The sequence below is a fragment of the Phascolarctos cinereus genome, unplaced genomic scaffold (assembly GCF_003287225.1).
Source record: "Phascolarctos cinereus isolate Bilbo 61053 unplaced genomic scaffold, phaCin_HiC Scaffold_726;HRSCAF=1367, whole genome shotgun sequence".
NCBI lineage: Eukaryota > Metazoa > Chordata > Mammalia > Diprotodontia > Phascolarctidae > Phascolarctos > Phascolarctos cinereus.
The window spans coordinates 236549529-236568168 of NW_027556098.1; positions in this window are offsets into that span (position 1 = coordinate 236549529).

Below are 18640 nucleotides of genomic sequence, written 5' to 3' on the forward strand. Positions count from 1 at the left end.
ATATTGAAAACCAAAGGAAAAATTAAAATTGAAATTAAAATTGAAATTAAGAAAACTAGAGCTGTTTTATGAAAAATCAATAAAATAGATAAACCTTTGGTTAATTTATTAAAAAAAAGAAAAAGAAAACCAAATTACTAGTATCAAGAATGAAAAGGGAAGCTACCACCAAAAGAGGAAATTAAAACAATAATTAGGAATTATTTTGCCCAACTATATGCCAACAAATTTGACAATCTTAGTGAAATGGATACATATTTACAAAAATATAAATTGCCCAGATTAACGAAGAGGAAGTAAAATACTTAACCCCATCTCAGAAAAAGAAATTAAACAAGCCATAGATGAACTCCCTAGGAAAAAATCTCCAGGGCCAGATGGATTTACATGCGAATTCTATCAAACATTTAAAGAACAATTAATTCCAATACTATATAGACTATTTGGGAAAATAGGTGAAGAAGGAGTCTTACCAAATTCTTTATGATACAAATATGGTGTTGATACCTAAACCAGGAAGAGTCAAAATAGAGAAAGAAAATTATAGACCAATTTCTCTAATGAATATAGATGCAAAAATTTTAAACAAAATACTAGCAAGTAGATTGCAGCAACTTATCACAAGAATAATACACTATGACCAGGTAGGATTTATACCAGGAATGCAGGGTTGGTTCAATATTAGGAAAACTATCAGCATCATTGAGCATATCAACAACAAAACCAACAGAAACCACATGATCATCTCAATAGATGCAGAAAAAGCTTTTGATAAAATACAACACCATTCCTATTAAAAACACTAGAAAGCATAGGTATAAATGGAGTCTTCCTTAAAATAATAAATAGCATTATCTAAAACCTTCAGCAAGCATTATATGTAATGGGGACAGGCTAGAAGCATTTCCAATAAGATCGGGGGTGAAACAAGGATGTCCATTATCACCACTGTTATTCAATATTGTACTGGAAATTAGCTTTAGCAATAAGAGAAGAAAAAGAAATTGAAGGCATTAGAATAGGCAAAGAAGAAAAAAGCTATCACTCTTTGCAGATGACATGATGATATACTTAGAGAATCCTAGAGAATCAAGTAAAAAACTACTTGAAATAATAAACAACTTTAGCAAAGTTGCAGGCTATAAAATAAACCCACATAAATCATCAGCATTTCTATATATTACCAACAAAGCCCAACAGCAAGAGATAGAAAGAGAAATCCCATTTAAACTTACTGTAGACATTATAAAATATTTAGGAGTCTACCTCCGAAACAAACCCAGGAACTCTATGAACACAATTACAAAACACTTTTCACACAAATAAAATCAGATCTAAATAATTGGAAAAACATCAGTTGCTCATGGGTAGGGAGCTAATAATAATAAAAATGACAATCCTACCTAAGCTAATTTACTTATTCAGTGCCATACCAATCAAACTACCAAAAATTATTTTATAGAGTTAGAAAAAATAATAACAAGATTCATTTGGAAAAACAAAAGGTCCAGAATATCAAAGGAACTAATGAAAAGAAATGCAGGGAAGGTGGCCTAGCAATTCCAGATCTTAAATTGTATTATAAAGCAGCAATCATCAAAACTGCTTGGTACTGGCTAAGAAATAGGGAGTGGATCAGTGGAATAGGTTAAATATGCAAGACACAGTAGTCAATGACTATAGTAATCTATTATTTGATAAACCCAAAGACCCCAGCTTCTGGGATAAGAACCCACTCTTTGAAAAAAACTGCTGGGAAAACTGGAAAAGAGTATGGCAGAAACTAGGCATAGACCCAAAACACCATATACCAAAATAAAGTCAAAATGGGTTCATGACTTAGATATAAAGGCTGATACCATAAGTAAACTGGGAGAACAAGGAATAGTTTACCTATCAGATCTATGGAGAACAGAAGAATTCATGACCAAACAGGAGATAGAGAACATTATGAAAAGCAAAATGGATAATTTTGATTACATTAAATTGAAAAGTTTTTGCACAAACAAAGCCAATGCAACTAAGATTAGAAGGAAGGTAGAAAATTGGGAAAGAATTTTTACAACCAGTCTCTCTGATAAAGGCCTCATTTCTAAAATATATAGAGAATTAAGACAAATTTATAAGAACACAAGCCATTCCCCAATTGATAAATGGTCAAAGGATATGAACAGACAGTTCTCAGATGAAGAAATTAAAGCCATCTATAGTTATATGAAAAAATGCTCTAAATCGTTATTGATTAGAGAAATGCAAATCAAAACAACTCTAAGGTACCAGATCACACCTATCAGATTGGCCAACATGACAAAACAGGAAAATGATAAATGTTGAGAGAGTGGGAAAATTGGAAACTAATACATTGTTGGTGGAGTTGTGAAATGATCCAACCATTTTGGAGAACAATTTGGAACTATGCCCAAAGGGCTACAAAAATGTGCATACCCTTTGATCCAGCAATAGCACTTCTAGGGCTATATCCCAAAGAGATCAAACAAATGGGAAAAGGACCCACATGTACAAAAATATTCATAGCAGCTCTTTTTGTGGTGGCAAAGAATTGGAAATTGAGAGGATGCCCATCAATTGGGAATGGCTGAGCAAGTTGTGGTATATGAATGTAATGGAATACTATTGTGCTATAAGAAATGATGAACAGGCTGACTTCAGAAAAACCTGGAAAGACTTATATGGTCTGATGCTGAGTGAAGTGAGCAAACCAAGAGGACTTTGTACACAATAACAGCCACATTATGCAATATTGTTAAACTGAACCCTTCTCAGCATTACGGATCTAAGACATCTCCAGAGCCTGGGATGGAAAATGCTGTCCACATCCAAAGAAAGAACTATGGAAGTCGAATCGCTCTCACTTATTTTTACCTTCAGTTGAGTTTTGTTTCATCTTTCTGATGATTCCTCCTATTGGTTTTAATTGTTACTTACAACTTCACTAATGTGAAAATATGTTTAATGGGTATGTAAATGTAAAGCCTATATCAGATTGTGCCTCTTGGGGAGGTGGGGGAAAGGGAAAAAAATTTTCAACTCAAAAGCATATGGAAAAAATAAATTAAAAAAAAATAAAACAAAAATAAAATGGAGGGAAAAAAATAAAATAGAATGTGTCAAAGTTGCTGATGCTACTCATCTAGATCTTAGGGGAGATCACAGGAGTATAGAGATGGATGCAATCTTGACTGATACAAATGTATGCGATATTTGCAAAAGTTATTGCCTATTTGAAGTTCAAATGTATCAAACCTCACAAGTTCAATTAAGCAACCAATACTCATTTATTAAGTGCTGACTATGTATTAGGTACTGGGCAAATACAATAAATAAAATACTTTCTACTCACAAAGAACTTAAAAATAAAAAAAAATGTTTTAAAATAGCAGTTGGTTCCCTGAATTACATATTGCATCTTTCATTCCCATACTTTGTAGGCTGCTGCCCTTCATTCACAGAATGCACTCCTTATTCATCTCTGCCTCCTAGTGTCTTTAGCTTACTTAAAGGCTCACCTGAGGGAAGGTGAGCCAAGATGGTGGAGTAGAGAGGTACTCAGCTGGGATATTCCAAATTCTTCTCCCAATACCTCTAAAATATTGCCTCATGTCATATTCTGAAGTGTCAAAAACAACAAAAGTTCAGGTGAAACAATTTTCCAACCCAATACAACTCAGGAGGTCTAGAGGAGTAGCTTGTCTCGGTGGGGTGGTAGTGGAGCCAAGAGCTCAGGGAGAATGTGCAGCACAGTCCAAGGTTTAAAGAATAAAAAAAAAATAGAAGAAAATGTGAAATATCTCGTTGGAAAAAACAACTGACCTGGAAAATAGATTGAAGAAAGATAATTTAAGAATTATTGGCCTGCATGAAAGCCATTAAAAAAAAAAAAGAGCATAGACATCTTCTTTCAAGAAATTATTAAGGAAATTGCCTCAATAGCCAAGAACCAGATGGTTTAACAGAAATTGAAAGAATCTACCAATCACCTCCTGGAAAAGATCCCAAACTGAAAACACCCAGAAACATCATAGCCTAATTCTAGACTTCCCAAGTCAAGAAGAAAGTAAACAGCCAGAAAGAAACAGTTCAAATGGGAAGCCAAAGTCATGATCACACAAGATTTAGCAGTTTCCACATTAAAAGACTGAAGAGCTTGGAGTATGATATTCCAAAAGGCAAAGGAGCTAGGATTACAACCAAGAATAACCTATTCAGAAAAAAAAAAACTTAATATAATCTTTCAGGGGTAAATTAATATTTAATGAAGTAGGAAACTTTCACTTTGAATTAAAAAGATAAGAATTGGAATAGAAAATTTGACTTTCAAGTACAAGACTCAAGAGAAATATAAAAGAGGTAAACGTGAAAGAGAAATCATAACAGAAACAATAAGTTTAAATTATTTACATTCTTATATAGGAAGATGATATTTGCAACTCATAAGAATTTCATTATTATTAGGGCAGGTAGGAGTATACATAGAAAGAGGGCATAAGTATGAGTTGACTATAATAGGATGATTTAAAAAAAAAAATTAAGTGAAAATGAGGTATGCACTAGGAGAAAGGGGAAAGGAGAGAAAGAACAAGTAAAATTATCTCATATAAAAGAGGTGAGAAAAGAAGACCTTTTACAATAAAGGGGAAGATGAGTGGGTGGTGAGTGATGCTTGAACCTTACTCTCATCAGAATTCACTCAAAATGGAAATAACTCAGACACTTAGTTGGGTATAGAAATCTATCTTACCTAATAGGGAAGTAGGAGAAGAAGGAGACAAAAGTTGAGGTACGATGTTAGAATGGGAAGGGGATTAAAGGTGGTACTGTTTAGAAGCAAAACAGACTTTAAAGAGGGACAAGGTAGAAAGAGAGAAAGAAGTATAAATGGGAAAAAAGGATGAAGGGAAGTATATAGTTAGTAATCATAACAGAGAATATAAATGTGACGAATTCACCCATAAAAAGGAAATGATTAGCAAAATGAATTAAAAAAAATCCAACAACATGTTGTTTACAAGAAACACACTTGAAACAGAAAGAAACCAAATCTATCATGCTTTAGCTGAGCTTAAAAAAAAGCAGGGGTAGCAATCATGACCTCAGACAAGGCAAAAGCAAAACAGACCAAAATAAGAGAGATAAATGGAGAAACTACATTTAGCTAAATAGTATCATAGACAATGAAGTAATATCAATATGATATATACATGCAACAAATAGCATAGCATCCAAATCCTTAAAGGAAGCATTAAACCAATTGCAGGAGGAAATAGAGAATAAAATTATACTAGTGGGGGACTTCAACCTTCCCCTATTAGAGTTAGATAAACCTAACCATAAAATATACAGGAAAGACATAAAGGAGATGAATACAATTTCAAAAAAGTTTGATATGATAGACTTCTGGAGAAAATTGAATAGGAATAGAAAGGAGAGTCCTTTTTTTCTCAGCTTTACATGGCAGATTCATAAACATTGGCCATGTATAAGGCATAAAACCTTATAACCAAATGCAAAAAGAAGATATATTAAATGCATCCTTTTCAGATTGTAATGAAATAAAAATAAATTCAATAAAGGGCCATGGAAATATCAATTAAATTAATTGTCAATTAAATAACCTAATCCTAAAGAATGAGCAGGTCAAAGAACAAATCAGAGAAACAATAAATAACTTCATTAAAGAAAATGATGACACAACATAAAATTTAATGGATGCATCCAAAGCAGTACTTATGGAAAAAATTTATATCTCTACATGCTTAAATAAATAAAATAGATAAAGAGTAGATTAATTAATTGGGTATGCATCTAAAAAATACTAGAAAAAGAAAAAAAAATTAAATTCCCAACTAAACACCAAAATGGAAATCCTGAAAATCAAAGGAGAGATTAATAAATTTGAAAGTAAGACAAAAATTGTACTAATACAAAAATTTTGGAGATTTTACGAAAAAACTAATAAAGTAGATAAACCATTAGTTAATTTGGTTTAAAAAATAAAGACAATAATTAAATTAGCAGTATCAAAAATGAAAAGCTAAATTGACCAACAAGGAAGATTAAATTAAAGTGATTATTAAAACTATTTTGCCAAATTATATCCCAATAAATCTGACTATCTAAATGAACTAGATGAATATCTACAAACTATAAATTGTCCAGATCAACAGAAGAAGAAATATAGCATGTAAATAAATTTTGTCTTAGGAAAAGAATTTGAACAAGCCATAAATATGTTCCCTAAGAAAAAAAAAACCCAGGACCAGATGGATTCACTAGTGAATTCTACCAAACATTTAAAGAACAATTAATTAATTCCAATAATGTAAAATTATTTGGAAAAAAAAGACAAAGAAAAGAGTTTTACCAAATTCCTTCTATGACATAAAAATGATGCTGATAACTAAATAAGGAAGAATTAGAGAGAGAGAGAGAGAGAGAGAGAGAGAGAGAGAGAGAACTATAGACCAAATTCCCTAAAGAATACTAACCCAAAAATTTTGAATAAAATACTAACAAAGAGTTTATAGTAATATATCGCAAAGATCAAATATTATAACTAGATGGGATTTATTCCAGGAATAGAGGGTTGTCTCAATATTGGGGAAATTATCAGCATAGTTGACCATGTCAATAAGAAAACAAACAAATATTACATTATATTAACATGTGCAGGAATAAAAAACTTTTGATAAAAAACAACATCCATTTCTATTAAAAACACTAGGAAGCATAGAAGTAAATGGAGTTTTCATTGAAATGATGAGATACACACACAGATATATACATATACATACACACATCTTATCTCTCTACCTACCTATCTATTAATCAGCAAGCATTATATGTAATGGGTATAACTTAGAAACCTTTCCAATAAGATCAGAAATGAAGCAAGGATGCCCATTATCACCAGTATAATTTTTTTTGTTTGTTTATTTTTCGAGGCAACAGGATGAAGTAACTTGCCCATGGTTACACAGCTAGTAGGTGTCAAGTGTCTGAGGCCAGATCTGAACTCAGGTTTTCATGAATCCAGGGTCAGTGCTCTATCCATTGGGCCATCTATCTGCCCCCATCATCACTATTATTCAATAGTCTTTTGGATATGCCAACTATATCAGTAAGATAAGAAAAAGAAATTGAAAAAATTAAAATAGCAATGAGGAAACAAAACTATCACTCTTTTTCAGACAATATGATGATATACATCAAGAATCCTAGAGGATAAACTCAAAAAAAAACCTAGTCAAAACAGTTACTAACTTCAGAAAAGATGTAGGATTTTGTATCCACATAAATCATCAGAATTTCTATATATCATCAACAAAGCCCAGGAGCAAGATACAGAAAAAGAAATTCCATTTAAAATAACTGCAGATTACATAAAATACTTGAAAGTCTACTTGCCAAGATAGCACTATAAATTATATGAACAGAGTTACAAAATACTTTTTAAACAAAGTCAGATTTAAACAATTGAAGAAATATTAATTGCTCATGGGTAGGCCAAGACAATATTATAAAAATGACAATTCCACCTAAATTAATTTACTCATTCAGTGCCATGTCAGTCAAATTAGCATAAAAATATTTTATAGGGCTACACAAAGTAATAGCAAAATTTATCTGGAAAAACAAAAGATTAAGAATATCAATGCAATTGAAGAAAAAGAAAATGTGAAGTTGGTGGCTTAGCAGTACCAAATCTCAAACTGTATTAAAAAGTGTTAATCACCAAAATAATTTGGTACCGGTTATGAAATAGACCATTGGATTGGGGGAATAGATTAGGTACACAATAAACAATAGTAATTGAGTATAGATATCTAATCTTTGCCAAACCTTCAGATCCAAGACTTGAGGGCAAAAACTAAATATTTAATGAAAATTGCTGGAAAAACAGGAAAATAGTTTGGCAGAAACTAGGTATAGACCTACATCACACACTACATGCAATAAACTTAAAATGAGTACATGATTTGGGCATAAAGTGTGTAATTTAGGGGAGTATGGAATATTCTACCTGTTAGATTTATTCATATATGAATGTTAGATGTATTGATCACTAAACAAGAAACAGGATATAAAGTGGATAATTTTGATTTGTTGTTGCTGTTTACTTTTTTCAGTTGTGTCCAACTCTTCATGACTCCATTTGGGATTTTCTTGGGAAAGATACTGGAGTGCTTTGCCATTTCCTTCCTAGCTCATTTTGTAAATAAAAACTGAAGCAAACAGGGCTAAGTGATTCATCCAGGTTTATATAGCTAGTACATGTATGAATCCAGATGTGAACTCAGATCTCCCTGACTCCAGGCCTGGCAAGCTATCCACTGAACCACCTAGCTATATAATTTTAATTACATCAAATTAAAGAGGTTGCACATAAACAAAACCAATGTAAGATCCAAGATTAGAAGGAAAGCAAGAAATTGGGGAGGGGCAGATTACAATATTTCTCTGATAAAGTCCTTACTTCTCAAATATATATAGAAATCAAATTTGGAAATATGCTCAAAGGTAGAGTAGAACCAAGATGGTGGAGAGAAGCCAGGAAATTGCTTGAACTCTCCCACTTTCCTTTGGAAACATTAAATCAAGCCTCTAAATGGATTCTGGAGTGACAAAACTCACAAAAAGACAGAGTTAATTTTTTTTCAAGCTTAAGATAACTTGGAAGGACTTCAGGAAAGTCTATTTTACTTGAAAAGAAGAACCAAGGCCACCCAGTCCTGGTTCAGCAGGCCAGCATTGAGGCCTCCAGCCCCAGCGTAGATGGCAAATTGTGAGCTCCCAACCCCTGGCACAACAGGCACAACAAGTCCAGACTACCCCAGCGTGATGATGAAGTTAAAAGCACTCAAGGCCTTGGAGCAGAAAGCCAGTGACCAGGCCCTTAGCCCCCAGTATGAGAAGGTTGGGACAGTATCTTCTGTGACCCAGAAGCAGAACTCAAGTTTAAAAGTCATGAAATAGGCTGAAAAATTAGCAAGAAACAAGAGTTCTGATCATAGAACACTACAATAGCAACAAGGAAGACCAAAACACAAACTCAGAAGACAACAGTTTTACACTGCCTAGCTTCAAATGGGAATAGGAGTCGGTCCAAAGTCAAAAAAGTCCTCTTGGAAGAGCTCAAAAAGGATTTTAAAAATCAAATAAAAGAGGCAGAAGAAAAATTTGGACAAGAAATAAGGGCTCTGCAATAGAATTGTGAAAAATGAGTCAACAGCTAGGGAAAGGAAGAAGAAAAAATGACTGAAAAAAATTTCTTAAAAAATAGAACTGGCCAAATGGAAAAAAAAAATCACTGAAGAAAGCAATGCCTTTAAAAGTAAAATTGGACAAATGGAAAAGGAGGTACAAAAGCTAACTGAAGAAATTAATTCCTTAAAAATTAGAATTGAGCAAGTGGAAGATAATAACTCTATGAGTCAGCAAGAATCAGCCAAACAAAATGAGAAGAATTAATAAAATAGAAGGAAATATAAAATACTTCACTGGAAAAACAACAGACCTGGAAATAGATTAAGGAGAGATAATTTGAGAAGTATTGGATTACCAGAAGGCCATGATAAAAAAGAGCCCAGATAGCATCTTTCAAGAAATTGTCAAAGAAAACTGCCAAGATATCCTAGAACCAGAGTGTAAAATAGTTATTGAAGGAATCCACTAATCACCTCTCAAAAGAGATCTCAAAATGAAAACTCCAAAGAATATTGTAGCCAAATTCCAGAATTATCAGGTCAAGGAAATAATACTACAAGCATCCAGAAAGAAACAATTCGATATCAATAAGCCACAGTCATGATTACACAGTATTTAGCACCTTCTACATTAAAGGATCAGTGGATTTGGATTATAGTATTCTGGAAGGCAAAGGAGCTTGGATTACAACCAAAATCAACTACCCAGCAAAACTGAGCACAATCTTTCTGGGGAATAGATGGAAATTTAATGAAATAGGGGACTTTCAAACTTTCCTGAAGAGACCAGAGCCGAACAGAAAATTTGGTCTTCAAATACAAGGCTCAAGAGAACCATAAAAAGGTAAACAGGAAAAAAATGTTACTAAACAAGAATAAACTGATTACATCCTAAATAGGAAGATGATACTTGTAACTCTTGAGAATTATATCACTGTTAGGGCAGTTATAAGGAGTATACATAGACAAAGGCTGTGGGTATAAGTTGGCTTTCATGTGATAATATTAAAAAATATTAATTAATGGGTGAATAAAAAGAGATTGTACTTGGAGAAGTAGAAAGAGGGAGGCTGAATAGGGTAAATTATATCACATAAAGAGGCATAGAAGATATATTACAGTAGAGGAAAAGAAGGGAGGGGTGACCATTGTTTGAACCTTACTCTCATCAGATTTGGCTCAAAGAGGTGATAATATACACACTCAGCAGGTAGATTTCAGAAAAACCTGGAAAGACTTACGTGACCTGATGCTGAGTGAAGTGAGCAGAAGCAAGTCACCATGCACAAAGTAACAACATTGTGTGATGATTGACTATGATAGACTTAGCTCTTATCCAGCAATATAATGATCCAAGATACCTCCAAAAGACTTGTGATGGAAAATGCTAACCATATCCAGATAAAGAACTATGGAGTCAGAATGCAGTGTGCAGCATATTATTTTCATTTTGTTGTTTTTTTTTTCTCTCTCAGTGTTTTTCCCTTTTATTCTGATTCTCCTGTCACATGACTAATGTGGAAATGTGTTTAACATAATTGTACATGTATAACCTACAAAACATTGCTTGTTGTCTTGAGGAATGGGGAGGGAAGGGAGGGAAGGAAAGGGAGGAGAAAATTTGGAACTCAAAATGTCACAAAAATGAATGTTGAAATCTATCTTTACATGTAATTGGGGAAAAACAAAATACTATTAAGGAAAAAAAAAACATGCTCAAAAGGATATAAAACCACGCATAACCTTTGTCCCAGCAATACTAATACTAAGTATGTATACCAAAGAGATCAAAGAAAAACTAGAAAAAGACCTATATGTACAAAACTATTTAAAGCAGCTCTTTTTGTGGTGGCTAACAACTGGAAACTGGGTGGGTGCCCATCAATTTGGGAATGTCTGAACAAGTTATGGTACATAACTATAATGGAATATTATTTTGCTAGTAGAAATGATGAGCAAGATACTTTCAGAAGAAAGAACTGGAAAGATTTACATGAAAGTGAGAAAAACCAGAAGAACATTTATACAATGAAAGCAATATTGTATGATGATTTATTGTGAATGACTTGGCTATTTTCTGCAATACAATGATCTAAGACAATTCCAAAAGATTTAAAATGATAAATTCTATCTATTTTCAGAAAAAAATAGCATGTGAATGCAAATTGAGGTATACACTTTTTTAACTTTTTATTGTTAATTGTATTTTTGGGTCTGCATTTTCTTTTGCAACATTGCTAATATGGAAATGTTTAGCATGACCACACAAGTATAATCTACATCAAATTGTTTGCCTTTTTAAGTAAGGGGAATCAGGTGAGTGGAAGCTAGTGACTTTATGAGACATCAAGAAATGATAAAAGAAAATCAAAAGAATGAAAAATAGAAGAAAATTTGAAATATCTCATATGAAAAACAATTGACCTTGAAAATAGGTCAAGGAGAGATCATTTAAGAATTATTGGACTACCTGAAAGCTATGATAAAAAATCTTGGGCATCATCTTTCAAGAAATTATCAAGGAAAACTGCCCTGATATTTTAGAACCAGAGATTAAAGTAAGAATTGAAACAATCTACCAATCACCTCCTGAAAGAGACCAAACAATGAAAACTCCCAGGAATATTACAGCCAAATTCAAGAGCTCTCAGGTCAAGGAGAACAAGCAAGTAGCCAAAAAGAAACAATTGAAATATCATGGACCCTTAGTCCAGATAACAGAAGATTTATCAGTTTCTATATTAAAGGATTGCAGGGCTTGACACATGATATGTTGGAAGTCAAAAGAGCTGGATTACAACCAAGAATCACGTACCCAGCAAAACTTAGTATAATCCTTCAAGGGAAAAATGGATTTTCAATGAAATAGAGGATTTTCAAACATTCTGGATGAAAAGACAAGAGCTAAATAGAAAATTTGACTTTCAAATACAAGACTCAAGAGAAGCTTAAAAACAAACAGGGAAGAGAATGAGGGATTCAGTAAGGTTAAACTGTTTACATTTCTGCATGGGAAAATAATACTTGTAACTCCTAAAATCTTTCTCATTATTAGGGCAGTTAGATGGAGTATAGAAAGACAGAGGGCACAGGTATGTGTTGAATATGATAGGAAGATTATCAAAGAAAAAAATTAAGAGGTGAAGAGGAATACAGTGGGAGAAGAAGAAAGGGAGAGGTAGAATGGGGTAAGTTATGAGATGTAAAAGAGATACAAAAGAAATTTTACAGTGGGGGGAAATGTGGTACAGAAAGGGCATGAAATGTACTGTCATCAGAATTGGCTCAAAGTGGGAATAACATATGTACTCAGTTGGGTGTTGAAATTTATTTTACCACAGAGAAAATTAGGAGGGGAAGAGGATAGTAGGAAGAGGATAAAAGTGGGGTGCTGACAGAAGGAAAGGCAGATTGGGAGAGGTAAAAGTCAGAAGCAAAATATTTAAAAATGGACAGGGTAAAAGGAGAGAGACAGAGACAGGACAGAAAGAGACAGATAGAGACAGAAAGAAAGAGACAGAGAGGTAAACAGGGGGAAATAGGGTGGAGGGGAACACATAATTAGTAATCATTACTATGAAAAAAAATGTTTAGAGAAAGTTTCTGTGATAAAAGATCTCATTTTTCAAATGAGTCAAATTTTTACAAATAAGAACCATTCCTCGATTGATAAATGGTCAAAGGATATGAACAGGCATTTTTAAGATGTAGTAATCAAAGCTACCTATAATCATATTAAAAAAAAGTGTTCTAAATCATTACTGATTAGAGAAATACAAATTAAAACAAGTCTGAGTTACCACCCCACACCTATCAGATTGACTAATATGACAGAAAAGGAAAATGATAACTGTTGGCAGCCATGTGGGGAAAATTAAGACACTAATACATTGTTGGTGAAGTTGTATACTGATTCAAGTGTTTTGTAGAGCAATTTGGAATTATGCACAAAGGGCTATTAAATGATGCACACCCTTTGACCAAGCTACAGACCACTACTAGGTCTGTATCCCAAAGACGAAAAAAATAAAAAGGAAAAGGACCTCAATGTACAGAAAATATTTATAGCAGTTCTTTCAGTGGTGGCAAAGAATTTGAAATTGAACGGATGTCCATAAATTAAGGAATGGCTAAATAAGCTATTTATTTGATTGTAACAGAATACTACGGTGCTTTAAAACATGACAAGCAGGATGCTCTCAGAAAAACCTAGAAAAACTTACAAGAATTGATGCAAAGAGAAATGAGCAGAGCTAGGAGAACATTATACGCAGCAATATTGTATGATGATCCACTGTGAATGACAACTATTCTCAGCAATACAATTTCTGAAGAATGTATCATGAAAATTCTATAAACCTCCAGGGAAAGAACCAATAGAGTCTGAATGCAGATGTAAGCATACTTTTTTTTACTTTCTTTTCTTTTTTTGTCTTTATTTTCTTTTGTGGCATGGCCAACATATACATATATTTTGCATGACTGTACATGTATAATTTATGGCAAATTGTTTACCTTCTCTGTGATTCTTTATGAGGGGGAGAGAGGAGAAAGGGAAGGAAAAATTTGTAACTCAAAATCTGAAAAAAAAAGAATGTTAAAATTATTTTACTTGTAATTGAAGACAAAGTAAAGTATTAAATTAAAAAATAAAGAAGAGAAGGATTCTATGAGGTGAAGGAGAGGAGGAAGAGCATTCCAAGCATACAGGATGAACATGTGTTAAGGTATATTGTTAACATAGAAATATATCTGTTAGAAAGGATAATACACTATGATTTTATTAACCATTATACCAATGTAAAGGAAGCAGGAGACTGATTATTTTACCTGTGGGTGACTGAAAGAATGATGGTTTTTCTCTATTATAAAGTGAACGATAGGGAGAATAATCGATAATAAGGATGGAATGTTAGGTCACATAGTGAAAGACATTAAAAACTAAAAGGAAGAGTTATCGTTAAAGACAATTAGGGAGCATTCAAGTTTATTGTTTGGCATCTTGGTCATAAAGTGCCAGGCTAAGAATCAGGAAAACTCATCTTGGTGAGTTCAAATCTGACCTCAGACACTCATTAGCTCTGTGACCCTGGGAAAATCACTTAACCCTCTTTGCCTCAGTTCCTTTTCCATAAAATAAACTGGAGAAGGAAATGGAAAATCATGCAGCATTCTTGCAAAAACAAAACAGGGTCATGAAGAGTCAGATATGACTGAAACAACCGAATGACAACAACAAAAGTTTGTTGTTTAGGAGAATGAAAGTCAGAACTGTGCTTAAGGAAAATCACTTTGACGCCATTTTGGAGAATGACTTGACATTGAGAGAGTTATTTTAAGGCCAGGACACCAATTAGGAGGCACTTTTTTGTTTTGTTTTGTTTTTTTAGTAATCACCTAGTTGAGAGGTAATGAAAGCCTGAACCAAGTGTGTGCCAGCTTGAGTAGAGAGGAGTGGGAGGCATATTGTGTAAGAAGAAATGGCAAAATGCAGCAATTGATTGGATATCTGAGATGAGTGAGAGTGAGGAGTCAATGTTAAGAGTGAGGTTAAGTAATGGATTAGGGAACTTTAGGTTGCCTACTTTACCCCAATAAAAATAAAGAGGAAATACATGTATCCATTAAACCCATTAACACATTGAGTTAGGATGAGTTTCAAATTTCTTGGCACAAGATTAGAGTTCCCTGTTATTATGTAAAATTGAAGAGCCTTACACACAGTGGAAATAATGAGCATTGAATTAAACTGGAAATAAAAACTGAGGGATAAATAAAATGAACTAAATAGGCACGACTGTAAATTTGGTACAAGTTATTGAGAGGATACCAGATGAGAAATATATGATGATATTCAACAGGAGATCCTTAGAATTTTTTAAAAAGAGGAATCATGATAAACTATAAATTGAACATCATTCAACAATCTGGGTGTTAAGAAAATAACCATGACATTTATATTCCTACTTCAGTGCATCTGTGACCTCATTAAGATGGACATTATGTAATGGAAAGTGTTGACTTTGGAGAATGTTTGGGTTGAAATCCTGAGACTGTTTGGGGGAAACATTTAATTATTTATTTATTAGTATTGTTTAAAGCTAGCATTGGGCAGCTGGAAAACTGTCTAACCCAAACCTCCCAGTAGAGGTCAGCCTGATCTCAGACATGCTCCAGAGCTGCAGGGAATTCTTAGATCCCATGCAGGTCTTGTTTTGGGTCTACCCAAAGCTTGTTTTAAGTTCCCCAAATTTATACGTCTCAAATTGCCAAAATGTCTAAGTGAGGCCACTCGAGCAAATATCCTTATGACCTTGTTTGAACTCTACATAATATAATCTCCAAAAGAGGGAGCTGCACTTTTTTTTCTGCTCTCATCCTTTGCCAAATGGCCTAATCAAATTCTTTTGAAAATTATTTCAGGTTTTGGAGTGTGTTCTCTCCCATAATTACCAAAATTTGTCACCTTATATCTCTGTGATCTTGTGCAAATAATTTAAACACTTTGGACCTCATATTCCTTATATAGAAAGTGAGGTTGCAAAACTAGATAACCTTTAAAATCATTTCTAGGTTCAAATCTTTGATCCTTTGGGTAGTCTCTGTGATGGTATAGATAGCAATATATCCATGTTTTCTCATCCTCATGTGATACCATAACAGTATATTAGTTTAGAGGTAGTTTGTTTATTTAAATTTCTAAAAATATTTCATATATACGGACATAAACATATATGCATATGACTATGCATATATATGTAATTTTTCATATACATGCACATGTATTTATATTGATATGTACATATATGACAGAAAGGGAGAGAGAAAGAGAGAGAGAGAGAGAGAGAGAAGAGAGAGAGAGAGTGTGTGTGTGTGTGCGTGTGTGTGCAATGGAATCAGATGACTTGGATTTGAATGTTGGCTGTGCCATTTACTCCCTGTGTGACTTTACATAAATCGCTCAATGTTTCCAGACCTTATCTATAAAATAAACATGACATTTAAGTTTAGAGCCCCTTTCAGTTCTAAATCTAAGATTGACAATTTTGTCCATGCCCTTCCATATGTCTCTTCCACAGCCGATCTGCTTATTAGGCCGGAGGCCTTCCACTAGATTTTTTTTTTAACAGTGTTGAGTACCAGCATAGCATCCTTCCCTCCTCCTCCATACTTAACCTACCTACTTTTTTTTTCATGTGTTTCCTAGACTTTATTTTTTTTTCTTTACATTTTCTCACATATACAAGCATCACTTGTTGCAGTCTACTTACACATACCAGATTATCATCATTGTTCTTTGGGTCATATTAATGAAGCTTCAGTTATCACATTGAAATTGATAAAAAGGCAAAACCCAAATAAGAATTGGGTCATATAGCATGAACTTTAAAAAACAAAGAAAATGCCTAATGAGACCCTATAGCAAGCTTGCTGTGTTATACAGGAGCTGGGGGTAGGGGTGTTAATTATAGTGACTCATAAAAATCTACTTGTATGGTAGGACTTGAATGGTGTTAAAAAGGTTCTCTTCACCATTAATATTTTCTCTACTGCTTGCCATGGAATTTAAAATTCATTCGTGGTGTCAGAACCAGTCTTTTGGGTAAAGACTTTGTGTTACCATATATATATATTTCATGAGAGAGATAAAGCATTCAACTCATTAACAATTATGTCATTAGCATAGATTATTTCATCAGATTAACTGTATGTCCCCTATCAAAGAAGAGAAGGCATGAAGGAATTTCATAGAGGATAAATGTTAGTGAGGTAGGTTCTTATGGTAAGGAAAAAGTTGATGAACGTCTAAGATTTGGGCTAGTGGCTGAACAAAGTTAGATGGGAAACTACAGTGGAGGCCTCTCTGCAAGCAAAGGAAAGCACAAGGTTGCTGGATTGCAGAGAGGAAGTGCTTCAAAAGTTGTGATAAAAGTCAAAATAGAAGTAGAGAATGCCCAAGGGAAATATAGTAATTTAATTTTTAGAGATCAGCCTGGTGACAGTTTTAGAATGGTCATTCAAGACCATCGTTTGCAACAAGCATTTACTAAGTTTCTACTATTTGCAAGACACTGGTCTATGATTTCTGATGAACTGAACTCTCATTCACTTTTTTCAGCCATTCCTCTTTCTAAAATCACTCCAGTTTGTCCTGATAATTAATGAATATTCTGTTGGCTTCTGTTAAAACATAAATACATTTCCTTAGGTCTGAAACACAATGCCTTAATGTCAAGAGGGAATTGAAAGATTATCAGAAAAGTGATCAAACAGGAAAGCAAACAGGGAGTACCAGTCTGCTGTAAATTTATTTTCTTTTTCATTCAGACATATGCTTGCAAATTTTGTCAGCAGTCAAAGCTCAGTGCCATTCTCCTATTCTGATTACCACAAAATGACTATCATTGAGGAAAATGCTTAATGGAGATTTTATTTACATTGTTAACAAAATAATTTTGAAATACCAAAAATATGAGATAATAGTAATTCATTCAAAGAGCTTCACCCTCCCATTGCTTAAAGTATGTAAACATCTTTCAATTAATATGAATATGTTTAAATCATGATTGCTCAAATGAGGTATCATGTGGTAGAGAAGAGAATTCAAGACAGGGATTCAGAAGACTACTACCAGGAGTCATGCTACCAGTTAGGCTTCTAAATAGCTGTGAGATCTTGGGGAAATAATTTTATCTCTCTGGGTCTCAGCTTCCTCATTTAGAAAATGAAAGTTTGGGAGTAGATAATCTCTAAGGTACATTCTAGCTAATGGTCTATAATCTCCATTTCCATTTTTTTCAGGGAATAAACTATTTCCTATGAATCTTTTAGCAGTATTAATATAAAATAATTTGCTGAGATCTACCCTTTGCATCTAGAAAGGTACACACCACACTATGTTTCCAAATATGAAAAAGGATCCTAAACACTAATATTCCTGTAAACAATTCTATCTAGTAAAGTGAAGAATCACTTTTCCAAGCTACCACTCTCAAACTCTACCTTGACATTTAAAAGTGAAATGGAAAAGAAAAACTGGCTCTGGGTAGCATGCCAATGGCTGGATCCCAACTGTTAGCCTATGTGTGTAAACAATAAGCATGATGTCTTTGAAAGGTGGACATTATCTGAGCTACCTAAATGTAGGGACAGTTTGCTTATGTTATTTTGCTTTTCCACAACCCATCTTATACAAGCAGCATGAATTTACACAAACATGTTCAGACTAATCCCCATGGTCTCAGAAAACTAGTTTTCATTATATACTTTTTGCTAACAATCACTCCTACATAGAAAAATGAGGTGAAAAAAATCAAAAGAACATGTATTTGTTGAGTATATGAGTGAAGCATTGGTTTAGGGTGATACAAAAACACAGTGTTTGCCCTTGATGATTTATCATCTAGCTGGGAAGC